The sequence below is a fragment of the Peromyscus leucopus genome, chromosome 4 (assembly GCF_004664715.2).
Source record: "Peromyscus leucopus breed LL Stock chromosome 4, UCI_PerLeu_2.1, whole genome shotgun sequence".
NCBI classification, from domain to species: Eukaryota; Metazoa; Chordata; class Mammalia; order Rodentia; family Cricetidae; genus Peromyscus; species Peromyscus leucopus.
The window spans coordinates 146,464,887-146,480,302 of NC_051066.1; the positions used below are offsets into that span (position 1 = coordinate 146,464,887).

At 40.7% G+C, this 15,416-nt stretch overlaps 1 protein-coding gene across 3 annotated transcripts in view; it reads left to right on the plus strand.

The window, feature by feature from the left end:
- Positions 1-490: 490 nt before the first annotated feature.
- Positions 491-15,416, plus strand: part of Dnajc5 (DnaJ heat shock protein family (Hsp40) member C5) — a 37,814-nt gene continuing 22,888 nt past the window's right edge. For 2 of the 3 annotated variants that reach the window (XR_005091462.1, XM_028885237.2), the window contains exon 1: positions 494-706. The gene's annotated coding sequence lies outside the window, so the exon portion shown is untranslated. Of the gene's footprint in view, positions 707-15,416 lie in introns of all 3 variants that reach the window. The other variant, XR_003736238.2, reaches the window with a different exon arrangement.

Here is a 15,416-nt window from a genome sequence, read left to right on the forward strand (position 1 = left end):
AGAAGTCCTTTCTGGGTGGTCTCCAGAGATAAACAAAAACGTTCCACAGCAATGGCTAAAGATGAAGATGAAGGTCTCCCTCACCCCGCCATCTCCCTCTCTAGATTTTGGTAAGGATTAGTAAATTTTTTGAGGCTTAAGTGAAGCACTGAGCAAACTCAACCGCAAGATAAGGGCGCATTTACTCAGTGGAGTGTTGCTTGTCTGCTTTCCAGGGCATTTGAGTCACCTCTTGTCCAGAGGTGATGGCTCGGCCCTCACGTCTAGGCTCTGTCCCTGCTTGGCAGCGGTGGCGTCCGGCTTAGTAGCTGCAGGCTTCGCCCACCACTTTAACTCGTCCCATAGATCCTCCGGTAGAATTCGGTCCACCGGTCCACCGCCTTCGAATTCTACCGCAGCTCCCGAGCCTCCGCTCAATACTGCCACGTTCGCTCCGCCCATGGGCGGAGCCATTGTGTGGCGCTCTGGGCGCTTGCGCAGCCCGCTCTGACCCGCCGAGCACTCGTCCTTCCGGGGGCGCGAGTGCCCGTTCGTGAGCGTGCGCGTTCTTGCTGTCGCCGGTGCTGCTTCCGCCGTCCTCTGCCACTGCTACCACTGTCGCCGCCCCGGATCCTTAGGCCGAGCTGTAGGACGGCCGGCTGCCCAGCAGCGCCGCGGTACGGAGAGCGGAGCCGCGGAACCGGTGGACAGGCAGGCGGGCCGACAGGTGAGCTCACTGCCGGATGGCCCTCAAATTAGGTGGAGCCGCGGGAGCCGGGTGAAGGGGAGGGGAGCGGGGCGAGGGTGCCGCAGAACGAGGTGAAGACTGCCCACAGCCGGAAATGGCGGCCAGCCTTCAGTCGGGCTGGGCTCTGGGCACCGCTAGGCCCCGCTCGACCTTGCGCATGGCGGGGAGGCGCGGGGACGAGGCTTTCCGGGCCAACCTGGGTCCGCACGCGCGGCCGCCTCCGCTGCACCCGGGACGCAGAAACTCTGGTGTAGAGAGGCGGGCAATGAAGGCTCCGAGGCTTGTTCACAGCCTGGGGCGCGGAAAATTGTCTTATAGTTGTAAATTCCAAAAGCATTTACCTGTAAATAAACATTTTATATGCTTCCCAATGATATTTTAAGAGGCGCTTTTGTATACTGCTGTTAGAGTTATCAGGGACTCATCCGTTTAGGCTCCAACTTGTGTTATGTGGCTGTATTAAAAACTTGTTTTTCTTGTGCTTAGGAGATGATTTCTCCGAATTCTTTAAGTGAGTCTTCGGAAAAAGAATTCAAAAGTAGCTTCGTTTTCAGATTGGACTTAGGGAAAATTGGGTCGCCGTTTGTTGGACATACAGCTGATCATCCTTTTAGGCACCATATCTGAATTGCTAGTGATTTGTCTGTTTAAAAAAAACAAAGCACTATTTGATATCAGGAAGACTATATTGACCTGTCTATTGTCATGGTTACCCAAAGGCAGAACTCTAACAGTTGTAAGATAATTTTGTTCATTTATTTGCTTTTTTAAAGAAAAGAGCGATCTGTTGGATGACATTAAAAGCCAGGACTTAAGTGCTTCTCGACAGTTTCTAACCTAATATGTTAGGACCCTGTTACCTGTATCAGTATTTTCTTTACTTTGTTTGTTTGTATGTTTCTCGTTTTTTTGAAACGGGGTTTCTCTGTGTAGCCTTGGCTGTCCTGGAACTCACTCTGTAGACCAAGCTGGCCTTGAACTCACAGAGATCTGCCTGCCTCTGCCTCCTGCTAGCACTAAAGGAATGTGTCACCACTGCCTGGCCTTTAACAGTGTGTTCATACTTAGGTTGGCCTTTTCTGTGTGGACCCCAAGTGTGGAGCCATTGTGGGCTCTGAATACAGACCCTTTTGGGAAGAGGTGGCCCCATCAGTCCTTGGAGAGTTTAAGCTCCCTGTCTCACACTCTCCTTGCCACAGAAGCCTCCTTTCTAGTCTATGAACAAATTTAAGTGCTCAGTCCTAGATTCTTTCTTGAACATTCACTTATTCCTGTTCTGTGAGACATTCTTAGATTCTACTACTTATAATTTCAGCTCTCTACTTCCCATTTTTCTTCTTTCCTTGCTTAATTTTCACACAGCACTTGACTCTTGCTTAATGTGTTAACGTATTTAACATTTTTTCTAGGTAAGGTTTTGTTTTGTTTTTTAGAACAGTCACATAGTATGTACCCAGTAAAATATTGGTAAGGTTTTGTTTTGTTTTGTTAGAATAGTCACATAGTATGTGCCCAGTAAAGTATTGAATGAATGCAAATAAACTTATGGCCTTTCTCACTAGGAAGTAAGTCAGTGAGTACTGAACACTTTAGAGGCACTGGGTTCTTGGGAGGTGTACAGGGAACCTTATATTCTTAAGAACAGACCCACCGACTTTGCCCTGCCCATTGATAGAAGCACAGTCAGTTAATTTAGAAAGGTATTAGAAAGGTGCTTAGGGCTTCTGTGTAAAATCTCTTGCAACTTTTGATCAGTGATTAAAAGTTAAAAGCTTTTTAAAAGTCAATGGTTAAAAAGTTAAAAAGCTCTTAGAAATTTTGTCTTTGGTTACTTGTCTCTTGGGACTAGAGGTAACAGTGAGATGAAGTCATCTGATTCTTATTTCTTTTGAAGAAGTGTTTTGTTTTTGTAAACAGGATCTTGCTATATAGCTCAAGCTAACCTGCAACTTGTGATCCTCCTGCTTCAGCCTGGCAAAGGGCTTGAATCATAGGCATTCACAACCATACCTTGCATAAGAGTGAGCAGCTCCTGATGCCCTCAGCTGGAAGCTAATTATTATCTGGGGTGCTATGACAACCCAGGAGACTTCTTTGTGACTGAAGGACTCCGGAGTCCTTTCTAAGGCCTTTGCCTCCTGCCCATTTAAGCTTAGACTATCTAGATTTTCCTGTATTCTTGAGAACAGTTCTGTTAGTATGTGGTTCAGTGTTGGATGCATGCTGCATAGTTCTACCCACTTTTACCCAGGAGAACTTTGGAGAGCGTGATGCTTCTGGATACAGTTGTAGACCCACCCTGACAACCAGCTATGCTCAAGATGTAACTTAATAAATCAGACTTGAAACTTCAATTGGACTTAATTCTTTAAGCCAGATTCTTCTGCTTGTTGACCAACCATAGCTTACAGTATCCCATAATCTGCCAGAGTTGTGTCTTTAGAGCCAGGTGCATGATGCTCACAGGTGTTTGTTGAATAAATAACTAAAATGCTGTGAAGCTGGGGCTTATGATAAGGTGGGGTTTTAGAAGTTAGCTTCTGAAAGCGCAGAGTGTGGTAAGCATGAAGTGTGGTATTTGAAGCCTGTAATACTGTGGGCAAACTATCAGCAAATGAAAGCAGTTTTTTTCTTGTAAGGAAACAAACTCATTAGATTTTAGGGATCTGATCAGGAGCTTTTTGTATGGAAATGATGCATAAACATCAGTCCTAGATGTGAGAACTCTGGTGTTCCTGTAATGGCTCCTGGAAGTTACTAAGCATTTAAAATTGTAGTACTCAGGGCTGAGGGTGCAGATCAGAGGAGAGTGGTTGTCAAGCATATGCCAAGGCCCTGGATTTGAGCTCTACACCACAAAGAAAAAGTAAAAAGTTGCATTCTTATAATGAGGCTTATTATTCTTGTACTATAGAATCTTCGTGATTCATTCAAGGCCAGTGGCCTTTTGTCAGGCAAACTTCCTACTCTTTGCTGTCCTTCCTCCCTCTTCTGTGCATCAGCAGAATGTGCTAGATTATCCTTCTTCAAAGAGGACAAGGCTAGAGCTCATACCACCAGGGTTCCTTCTGCTTCTGAGACTCTGTACTCTATAAAATGAGGGAGATGGTTCTCACCTCACCTGCCAACTCAACTGTTGAAGCAAAGGAAGGATAAGAAGAAGGATATTTTCCTGATGGCTTCCTAAATAGAGGTGACAAAAATTCTAAAAATGGTGATAGCCTTATTTTGTGAAAATACCTATCCCTAGAACATCCTTAATCAAGGAGCCTGAGCTGCTGTGCCAGGCCTACCTCAGATGAAGGCAACCCTGAGAAGGATTAGCAGCTAGTCTGTTAACTAGCAACTAAACAGGAAGATTTAAGGATTAGATTACCCAACAACCTTCGGTGTGGATTTTGCTCCTTCTGACACTTTGTATTAACTTTGAGTATATTTATTAATGAAAAGTGAGTGTTCTTCATTCATGATATTTAATAAGTATGTATTTTTTTTAATTTGGTATGTGGGTTGTGTAGGTGTGTGGTTTTGGTACACATACACTTGAATGTGTGAATGTGTGTACCCTCCTGTGTGCAAAATAAAGAGACCAGAACAGAATATTAGGTGTCTTTTCCCCCCAATGACCCAGAAACTCCCTCAGTTGTCTGGCTAGTGAGTTTATAGTATCTTCTTGATTCTGCTCCCAGTGCTGGGGTTACAGGTACACAAAACTATGCCAGACTTTTAAAGTGTTTCCTGGGATTCAAATATGACTTCATGCCTGCAGAGCCCATTCCAGTCCTCAGTATAAGTTCTTACAAATAATTGCTTCAGATTTTTTGAGTTTCACATTGATATTTTATATCAGCATTATAGATTATAGAAGTGAAATTATCTCATTCTTTAAAGAAAAAGTGAGGCCAGGTTTGAGAGAGATCACTGAAAATTCTTCCATGATCAGTTTTCTCTCTACTGTTCTGTATGCAGTTTTATTTCATTCCAGAATTACTGTACATTTTTTACAAGTGACATTTAGTTTGTGGCAGAGAACTTTGTCATTTATTTCTAGACTTTTTTTTTGTTGTTGTTTTGTTTTGTTTTCGAGACAGGGTTTCTCTGTGTGGTTTTGGTGCCTGTCGTGGCTCTTGCTCTGTAGACCAGGCTGACCTCGAACTCACAGAGATCCGCCTGGCTCTGCCTCCCGAGTGCTGGGATGCGTGCCGTCACTGCCGGGCTATTTCTAGACTTTTTTGGTTTTTTCGAGACAGGGTTTCTCTGTGTAGCTTTGCACCTTTCCTGGATCTCGCAGACCAGGCTGGCCTTGAACTCACAGAGATCCTGGCTCTGCCTCCCGAGTGCTGGGATTAAAGGTGTGTGCCACCACCGTCCGGCGAGGTTTTTTGAGATAGGATTTCTCTGTGTAGGCCTGCCTCTTCCTCCCGAGTGTTAGGATTGCAGATGTGTATCTCACCTCTCTGTCCTTGGCTATTTTTAGACATTTTAAACCTAAGTAATATTCTTAGATTTTTTGATGTATTATGAATGCTCAATGAATGTTCCTTGAATCTGTGTAAGTGAATGTTACTCATTATCATGAGTTGTTGGTGACTTTATTGCCAGTTTAGTTGCTAAACATTAAACTTGCACACCCCCCATGGTGTTAGAGGATGAAATATGCAGAGTTCTTTTATGCGTTCTAAGGAATGCTTGCCTATTAGCTATAAGGTTACAATCCTGGTGAGTCAGAGGATTGGAATGAGGATTTGCCGGGTGATGGTATCAGGTGTGTCCCATTCAGGCTAACTTGGGAAAGAAGTATGGCCATCTTAGAAGTCTGCCTTAGATGGTTGCTCTTTTCATCGAGTAGAGTTGAATGTGATCCAGTGAAGAACAGAATCAGATACTTCATGGTAATGTTGATATGAGTCAACCTTAAGGGACAGGTTCTAAGTCAAACGCCTACAGGGTCTAAGAAGGTGTGTTCCTCATGTGACTGACCCTATTCTGAGTGAAGGTGAGGTGGAGGGTGGAGACAAGAGGAGTGGCCTGAGTTCTGTAGAGGAGAAGGTGCTGTTGCCTATCTTTATTTTCTCTTATTATAGGAAGGAATTAGCAGGCCTGTTGAGTTTCTCTGGTTTTTTTTTTTCTTTCTCTTTTTTTTTTTTTTCTCTTAAATAGGAGTGCATATTATTGTAGTTTTTCTTAGACAAATTCTGTTAGAATTTAAACATTTTTCACATACTACCAACTTGTACTCTTTCCTGATATTTGTGTCTTTTCTACTTTATGTTTGTAAGTGCCTTGTATAACTCTTTTTTGCCTTTTGTCCAACCCAATAAGCACCCTTGAGATTTGTTTAGGTATGCCTCATAAGGGAAATAAATTTTCTTAAAACCTTGTAGCTACTCTTACAGCTTTGCCCTCCCTGATGGGAAAGCTTTTGTAGAACCAGAAGGCATGTGCTGAAGGTGGGATGGATTCCTGGCAGGTGTCAGAAATTTATCATCTGTGGTCTTTATTGTATCAGAGTTGTGAGTTTGACAGGCCAAGTGTTTTATACAAACCATTTTAGTAATTTTATGGAAATTCTTATCCTATCCATTGGTATGTTTTTATTTTTATTTATATTTTTTTAATTAAATCACCCTAAGCATGCTGTGGTAGTGCATGCTTTTATTCCCAGCACTTGGGAGGCAGAGGCAGGCGAATCTCTGTGACTTCAATCAAGGCTAGTCTGGTCTGATTTACAGAGTGAGTTCTAGGACATCCAGAGCTACAAGAGAAATCATGTAAAAAAAAAACAAAGACAAAGAAACAAAATCACCCTGAATGAGTATTTTTGTCTGCAAATAGGATAATCCTTTTATCCTTCCTCAAACTTCTAAATTAGATTATTAGGTATATGGCCAAACTAAGCAGCAATACCATTCTGTAGTCTAAGGATTTGGGAGACTGAAGCACAACGATTGTGAGTTCAAAACCAGCCTGGGCTGGATAGTTAGCCTGACTCAAAGTATTTATAAATTAGTTACATAGTAGAGGGCATTTATTGTGTAAATCACAGTTGCAAAAGTGAAGTTGGGCCGGGTGTTGGTGGTGCACTCGGGAGGCAGAGCCAGGCGGATCTCTGTGAGTTCAAGGCCAGCCTGGGCTAGCTACCAAGTGAGCTCCAGGAAAAGGCCCAAAGCTACACAGAGAAACCCTGTCTCGAAAAACCAAAAAAAAAAAAAAAAAAAAAGTGAAGTTGGCCTCAAAGGTGGTATATTAGGATCGTCTCACTTTCTCTTGATTTGTCTTACTTTATGTGTTAGCTTTGCTTCCAAACTGGTACAAGAGATTAGTCACATTTTCACCATCCCGTCAAGACAGAGTAACCTCTTAGGTGAAAAGAGCCATTATCTCTTTCTCAAAAGCTCCAAGCTGATGCTCCTCCTTCCACAAAGAACATTAAAATCATGGCTAACACAAAGGCAGCTATGTCATTGGAAAGCCTACCCTACCAGGGTGATAACTAAGAAGCTGAATCCATGGAGCTTCCTGCATGACTTGTAGACAGCTCTCTACTGTTATGTTTTCAAAGTAAAAAACATGCAGTCCTTTCCATGAATGTCCTTAAAAGTGAAATAACATGTTATAGTTCGACAGAGTACTATGGTATATACAACCGTCTTTAGATGTCAAAGCTTATTAAAATGGCACAATTAATATCTGATATTGGTTCGTTACACTAATGATACAATGGATAAGAAAATGTGGTTATTTCTATAGTACATAACATTTTCAGATATCTGGAATTATGAAATTCCACCACTGCTAGATTTTTGCTAATCCCATATAATATCTGAAACACATTAATAGCACAATCATACAAATAACTCTGAAGTTTTAGTGTTAATTTGATAGTGCTTCTCATGATTTAACGCATAGAAGAAAGCTAGTAGTATCTTTTTTTTTTTTTTTAATTAATTTTTTTGAGACAAGGTCTCTCTATGTAGCCCTGGTTGTCCTGGAATTCTTTTTTTCTTTTTTTTTTTTTTTTTTTTTTTTTTTCGAGACAGGGTTTTTCTGTGTAGCTTTGCGCCTTTCCTGGATCTAGCTCTGTAGACCAGGCTGTCCTTGGACTCACAAAGATCCGCCTGCCTCTGCCTCTGGAGTGCTGGGATTAAAGGCGTGCGCCACCACCGCCTGGCCTAGAATTCATTATGTAGCCCAGGCTGTAATTTATTCTCTTAAGATGTAACTACATAATTTTCTCTCTTATTTTTTTCTAGCTTCTCCCACCCCTCTCTTTGCCTTGTTCCCTGTAGTCGGAAGGTTTTTCTGTGTCCCACCTGGCCCATGGTCAGGACAAATTCTTTCCCACTAGCATCCCCCAAGTAAATACACAGAGGCTTATATTAATTAAAACAGCATGGCCATGGCTCAAGCCTTTTGCTAACTAGCTCTTATATCTTAAATTAGTCCATAACTTTTTTTTTTTTTTTCCCCCGAGACAGGGTTTCTTTGTGTAGCTTTGCGCCTTTCCTGGAACTCACTTGGTAGACCAGACTGGCCTCGAACTCACAGAGATCCGCCTGCCTCTGCCTCCCGAGTGCTGGGATTAAAGGCGTGCGCCACCATCACCCCAGCTAGTCCATAACTATTAATCTATGTATCGCCACATGTTCCATGGCTTTACCTGTGTCCCATTACACGTTGCCCCTTGGGTGGCTTGCTGGCGTCTCCCCCAGCCTTCTTCCTGTCTTTCTCTTTGAATTTCCCGCCTGCCTCTAAGCTGCCTTGTCATAGGCCAAAACTATCAGCCAATCAGAACAACATATATTCACAGTGTACAGAAAGACATTCCCCCATCACTTCCCCTTTTCTGATTAAAAAGCAAAGTTTTAACTTTAACATAATAAAATTATATATAACAAGTTATCAAGCAAGAATTATAGTTATAATACCTAGTCTATGTATTTGGCCAAATTAAAGAAAACCTATCTATCCTATGTTTGTGAGTCTATAGTTTCATATCTAATTTATCTTTTATCATAACCAAGGAAAATTACAACTATCTAGTCTTCAACTACATCAGAGACCTCAGAAGGATATAATATTACCTAAGTAAACAGGAAAAGCATTGTAAGCAACTTCCAAAAATCTAGAATGACAGAGACAGCTGCCTGCCTGGACAGTCATTCAAAGTTCCTCTGCAGTGTTGGGGCATCCATCTTCAGCCATAAAGGCCTAGAGTCTCTCAGTCTCTTTTCTCTGTGTCCTGTAGAATGTCTGGCACTTTCTTCTGTGAAACAGGAACCTGAAGGACCATCTTGCCTTGCAAATTCAGTGCTCACCTTCCTATGGGTCCTATATGTTGTTTATACAACATTTTATCAAGCAGTCGAGCAAGAGCACTTTTGCCCAATGGCTAACTTTTTCCACAAAGAAAGCAAACTTCATAATGAGTTTCTTCAGTGCCCATTATCTTCTCTGAAGTAGATTGGTGCTGTCAGGAGTAAACATGTCTCAATGTCCAGAAAGTCAAAGTTCTTAAAACATTTTAAATGCCATATTCTGTAGGTCTTCAAAGTGTTTGAAGATTACCTACCTAATTGAAATATATCTATGTATATCTAAAAAACTTAACTAACATGACTACAAGTTTGATTATCATAGATGATTAACTATTAATCTGTATTTCTTAATTAACCATTACAAATTAAATGAGTTACATAAACATAATACCTTAAACGAGAGTAGAAATATATATAAAGGATAACAAAATAAACTAAAACAATGTAAAATATTTTTTAACAAGTTGCTCTTTAAAAGTATGTTCATTAATCTACTCTTTCATCCTATCATATCTATACTATCCTCTTCTTTAGAAAGAGATTGCATTTTTATAATCAACCTTTAAATAAAAATAAACATTCATAAACAATATTTTGGGAATTTGGGTGTCGTTTCTCACACTGCTTCCTGCAGATAGGGGGTGCTGGTAATCTTATGGGGATAGTGAAAAAATTAAGAATTATGGTCAAGTCCTGACTGAAATAGTCTGTGAGGCTGCATTGTCTGAGCCAGTTGCCTTGAAACAGTTCTGGATGTTGGATCATCAGAGACCTTTCAGGGGTTTTGGCTAATCAAACCTGATGTATCATAACCAGGAACAAATCCATAGCCTCTTGCTTCCTGTGGAAACAAAAACAGAGCCTCCTTTCCAAAGCAACTTATCCTTAGATCCAAACTTTGAAGTCAAGTATCTTTAAAATACACATATTGGTTTAGCTGAACAGTCTTTATAATTAAATGTCTTTCTGCAGATAAAATTCCCAAACAACACAATCCAGATTCTCTGTGTAATATCCATCTTTTTTTTTTTTTTTTTTTTTTTTTTTTTTTTTTTTTGGTTTTTCGAGACAGGGTTTCTCTGTGTAGCTTTGCGCCTTTCCTGGAACTCACTTGGTAGCCCAGGCTGGCCTCGAACTCACAGAGATCCGCCTGGCTCTGCCTCCCGAGTGCTGGGATTAAAGGCGTGCGCCACCACCGCCCGGCTGTAATATCCATCTTTATGTAGCTTATTTTTATATTACTTTTACTGTGTCTTTAAAAGACTTTATTTTTTAAAACTTTTTAATTATATAGCTGTCTATAGTGCTGTTCCTCTTCCAAGCCTACGTACATTTTTACACATACTGTAAACCATTTGGAGGTTTATTTAATCTGAATCTGACTTATTGTGTATCTGTTGCTTTAAACTACAGCATTACTAGGATTGAAATTGCAGCTTTAATGCTGGTTCCACCCATCTTAGCTTCCCAACATGGCAGAACTACGTTTACTGCCAGCTCTGGGAACCATGGTCGCCGACTCTGGGAAGCAGTGGGTCTATGCCTTCATCCAGCAGCATGTAGCCCAGAAACCCCCCTCCCCTTTTTTTGTATTAGCAAAAGCTAAATCTGCTACGCAGTGCATTGTGCGGCTTAAGAGATGCCACTGTGTACTGAGGTAGAAATCCACCGTGCTGCACTGAAGCCCACACACTGCTGTGAACCTGCCATACTGTAGCTCACAGCTTGCCCAAGAGACACAACTAGGAAGCTGTTTTTAGCTCTGTTTTAAAATCTTTTTTTTTTAGCTTTCTCAGGTTTTAGGTGAAAACTCTTGCCCCACATGTAGGCACCATTTGTAGTCATAAGTTTTTCTGTGTCCCGCCTGGCCAGCTTGCTGTCAGGACAAATCTCTCCCTTTTGTACCCTGCAAGTAAACACACAGAGGCTTATGTTAATTAAAACTGCTCGGCCATTAGCTCAGGCTAACTACTGACTAGCTCATTTCTGTAAATCTATATGTTGCCATGTTTTCCATGGCTTTACCTTGGTGCCATTATATGCTGCTCCCTGGATGGCAGGCTGGCGTCTCCTGACTCAACCTTCCTCTACCCAGAATTCTCATCTGCTTGTCCTGCCTATACTTCCTGCCTGGCTACTGGCCAATCAGCATTTTATTTATCAACCAATCAGAGCCACACATATTCACAGTATACAAAACATCCCACAGCACCTCCCCTTTACATAGTAAAATTACATCAACTCACATTTTTTTGGAAGTCGCTTGTTTGTACTTCCTGTTTTACTAGGTAATATTATTTCCTTTTTGGGTCGCTGAGGGAGTTGAAGATTGGATAGTTGTAGTTACAGTTTTCCTTGTTAAGAAATTCAAAAAGGAAACTTACTAAGGAGATATAAAATGTGTAAGTTTGAAAGACATAAGATAGTTTTCTGTTGGTAATACAAGTTAGGATAGAAAGTAAATTAGTCTGGGCGGTGGTGGCGCATGCCTTTAATCCCAGCACTCAGGAGACAGGGCGGGAGAGGGGGAGAGGCGGAGGGGAGGCAGAGGCAGGCGGATCTCTGTGAGTTCCAGGCCAGCCTGGGCTACAGAGTGAGTTCCAGGACAGGCTCCAAAGTTACACAGAGGAAACCCTGTCTCGAACCCCCCCCCCCAAAAGAAAAAGAAAAAGAAAGTGAATTAGGTATATTTTGGACTCACCAAAATAAAATAGATATGGAATATTTTCTCTGAATTTATCAAATGCAAATGGACTAGACATTGTTGATGTATTTATTGCTTGTATATGTTGTTATTGTACTTATTGTATATAGTATTTCTTATATTAGTTATAGCTTTATTATTTTTTATTTTTATTAGACAAAAAAGGGGAAATGTGATATTTTATTTGTATGTTAATAAATAAAGTTTGCCTGGACATCAGAGGAAATAGCAAGCCATTAACACAAAAGTCAGGCAGTGATAGCACATGCCCTTAATCAGATCACTTGGCAGGCAGGGTCTCTGTGTATTCAAGGTCATACTAGGGAACAGAGCCAAGTGTGGTGACATGTGCCTTTAATCCCAGTACCAACCATAGAGACCTGGAGGTCTGTATAGACAGGCAGTGACAAGGAAGTGAGGTATCTGTACTAAGAGCCAAAGAGAGGGCAGAAAAGCCAGGCAATAAAGGCGCAGGTTAGACAGGAAGTAGGTCACAATTTTGGAAGCTACAGAGCTGGTGAGGTAAAGTGGTTGGTGGCTCTCACTATTTCCCTGATCTCTAAGGCTTTTACCCCTATATTTGTCTCTGTGTTCTTTTTTTTTTTTTTTTTGGTTTTTCGAGACAGGGTTTCTCTGTGTAGCTTTGTGCCTTTCCTGGAGCTCACTTGGTAGCCCAGGCTGGCCTCGAACTCACAGAGATCCTCCCGCCTCTGCCTCCCGAGTGCTGGGATTAAAGGCGTGCGCCACCACCGCCCGGCTCTGTGTTCTTTATTTAATAAGACCACTTAGAAATTCGTCTACAGTTCCCTCTTGAATTTGAGACCTCTTTTTCTTTAATTGTTGTTACACACATGTATAAAAAATATAGAGCTGGAGAGATGGCGCAGAGGTTAAGAGCACTGGTTGTTCTTCCAGAGGTCTTGAGTTCAATTCCCAGCACCCACATGGTGGCTCACAACCATCTGTAATGAGATCTGGCTCCCTCTTCTGGCCTGCAGGGATACATGCAAACAACACTGTATATATAATAAATAAATAAATCTTTAAAAAACAAAACAATCCTCCCTCCTTCAATAAATGGCATTTGACATTTAAAAAAAGAAAGAAAGAAAGAAGGAGGGAGAAAGAAGGAGGGGAGAGAGAGAGAAAGAGAGGAAGGACAGAAAGAGAAAATTGCCATGCCATAATGCCATTATTCTAATGCAAAAAAAAAAAAAACAACAAAAAACCAACAACCATATAAATACAACCTACTCAGTCTTTTAGTGTTACTTGTATTTATATGATTTCAGGCCTGACCACTTAGTATTGGATAACCAGTTAGGGAAGCTCATCCCAGGGGAAGATTATTTCTTCCTGTCTCAACATTCCTTAGTTGCCTGTAGTTCTTTGTCTAGAGATGGAGCCCCATGAGATCTCCTTCTTCTATGTTAGCATGTCTGTTAGTGTTGTATTTGTTAAGGCAGCCATATTGTTGAGGTATCATGGGTGAAGAAGGTTACTTGTCCTTTCTAGGAGATACATACACTCACACAACAGATTTCTGATTCTCTGTCTCTTGCAATCTTTCTGCTCTGCTCCCGTTTCCAAGATATTCTCTGTGTCTTAGGTTCAGGAGTTATGTTGTAGGTTTATCAGTTGGTCTGGATACCCCATGATCAGTTATTTGTTCTTTGCAATTTTGACCAGTTGTGGATTTTTGTTGTTGTTTGGTTTTGTTTTTATTTTCAGTTAGTTTTCTCTAATGGTCTTTGGTACAAAGAGTTTAATATGATTTTTTTTAGACGGGGTCTGTTATAGCCCAGACTGGCCTTGGTTTCTTAGTCTTGCTGCCTCTACCATCCATTGCTGGGATTACAAGTGTTACCACTATGTCCTATATAATAGCTCTTTTTAATAAGAAGTATCTTTTTAAGATGTTCTAAGGGTTAGTTGAAGAGCAATAAAAAGACTTAATTTAAAATTTGATTTTGAAGTTGGATGTGTGGCACATGCCTACAGCCCTAACATGCAAAAGGCTGCAGTGGAAGAATTGAACGTTTGAGATCAGCTTGGGCTATATAGCAAGACCTAGATAGAATCATTTTGAGAAGTTAAAAAACCCAAGAACTTAAAACATTAATCAAAGCAGATCGTAAGTCACTGTGAATAGTCATTATTCATTTAAAAACATTATTAAAGACTTAAAAAAATACCTCATGGTAAAATCTTTTTAGATTTGATTTTATGTTTATCAATGTTTTTGCCTGTGTGCATGTATGTGTGCTGTGTGTCTAGGAAAAGGGTGTTGGATCTCCTTGAACTGGAATCATTGATGGTTGTGAGCCACTATGTGGGTAGTTGAAACTGAACCATGGTTCTATGCAAGAGCGGTACATGCTGTTAACCTCTGAGCTGACTCTTAAGTCCTGAATCCATATGTTTTTAATAACAAGTACTGAATTTTATGGAAAACTCAAACAATTCTCTTCTTTTTTTTTTTCTTTTTTTTCTTTTTATGGAGCTGGAAAGCTGAAGCCAACATCAAAACAATTCTCTTCTATTCTTAGCAATTAGCATATCTTTTTAAAATTTATCTTCTACAAATCTGCTACAACTTTGCCATTCATATGGTGGTTTTATTGTATTCATTTTCCCTTTTCAATTTAAAATTACCAGCCATTGTATTTTGGGGCAAAATTACTTTCTCTTTAAATAAATTTTATTTTTTTGGTAATGGTGTTTTGCCCGTACCACATGCATGCTTTGTGCCTTCAGGGGTCAGAAGGAGGGCATCACATTCTCTGCAACTGTAGTTATCAGCACTTGTGAGCTGCCTTGTGAGTGCTGGAAATAGAGCTTGTGTCTTACAAGTGTTTTTTACTGATGAGCCATCTTCTCCCTAGCCCCAAAAATTACCTTATCTTTAAACAGTACATTCTTGTACCTTCTTGCTTTTCATTACCAAAAGTGTATTTTACTTTCCTTTTATATTTGAATGTGGAATTTCCCTCATCATTTCTCTGATTATTGTTGGATCTATTAGAAATCCAAATCTTCGTGAACACAAAGAAGGCAGCAGTTATAAATGGCCTGACATATCAGCAGTCTGTAGTTTGGCAAATCTATGAATCCCAACTGGAAGCAGGTGTTTTCTTCTAGTAAAATCTTTCAGTGTGGCACAGAACATAACATATTTGCTAGTTGTCCTAGCTGTCTTTAGTCTCTGTGCAGAAAAAACTGGAGGCAAGTATTTATGTATGTTTGTTTGTTTGGCTATGCCTGAGAATTTGTTGTTTGTGTTGGTTTCCCTTGGTTTCAACTTTAGCCACCCATCTCCATGCTGGGAAACTTAGACTCAGTCTTTGTATTTCGAGGAGGGGTTGGTTAGACAGGCTCTCACTATATAGCCAAGTTAGCCTAGAATTTTGATCATCCTGCCTCATTCTCCCAAGTATTAGGATTACAGGTATGGTCCCCAAGCCCAGCAATGGAGGAATCCCTTTTTAAAGGCATATACCTGAGGGCTCTAGTTGTGTACTATTTAATATACAATACAGTTAATGAAACTGATGCAATTCAGTAAAAAAAAATGACTTAAAGTAACTTGTGTTGCTTCATTCAAAGAGGGAACTTACCCATGACTCCACTTGTTTTGGACAGTCATGGATCTTGGTGTGTACCTTTA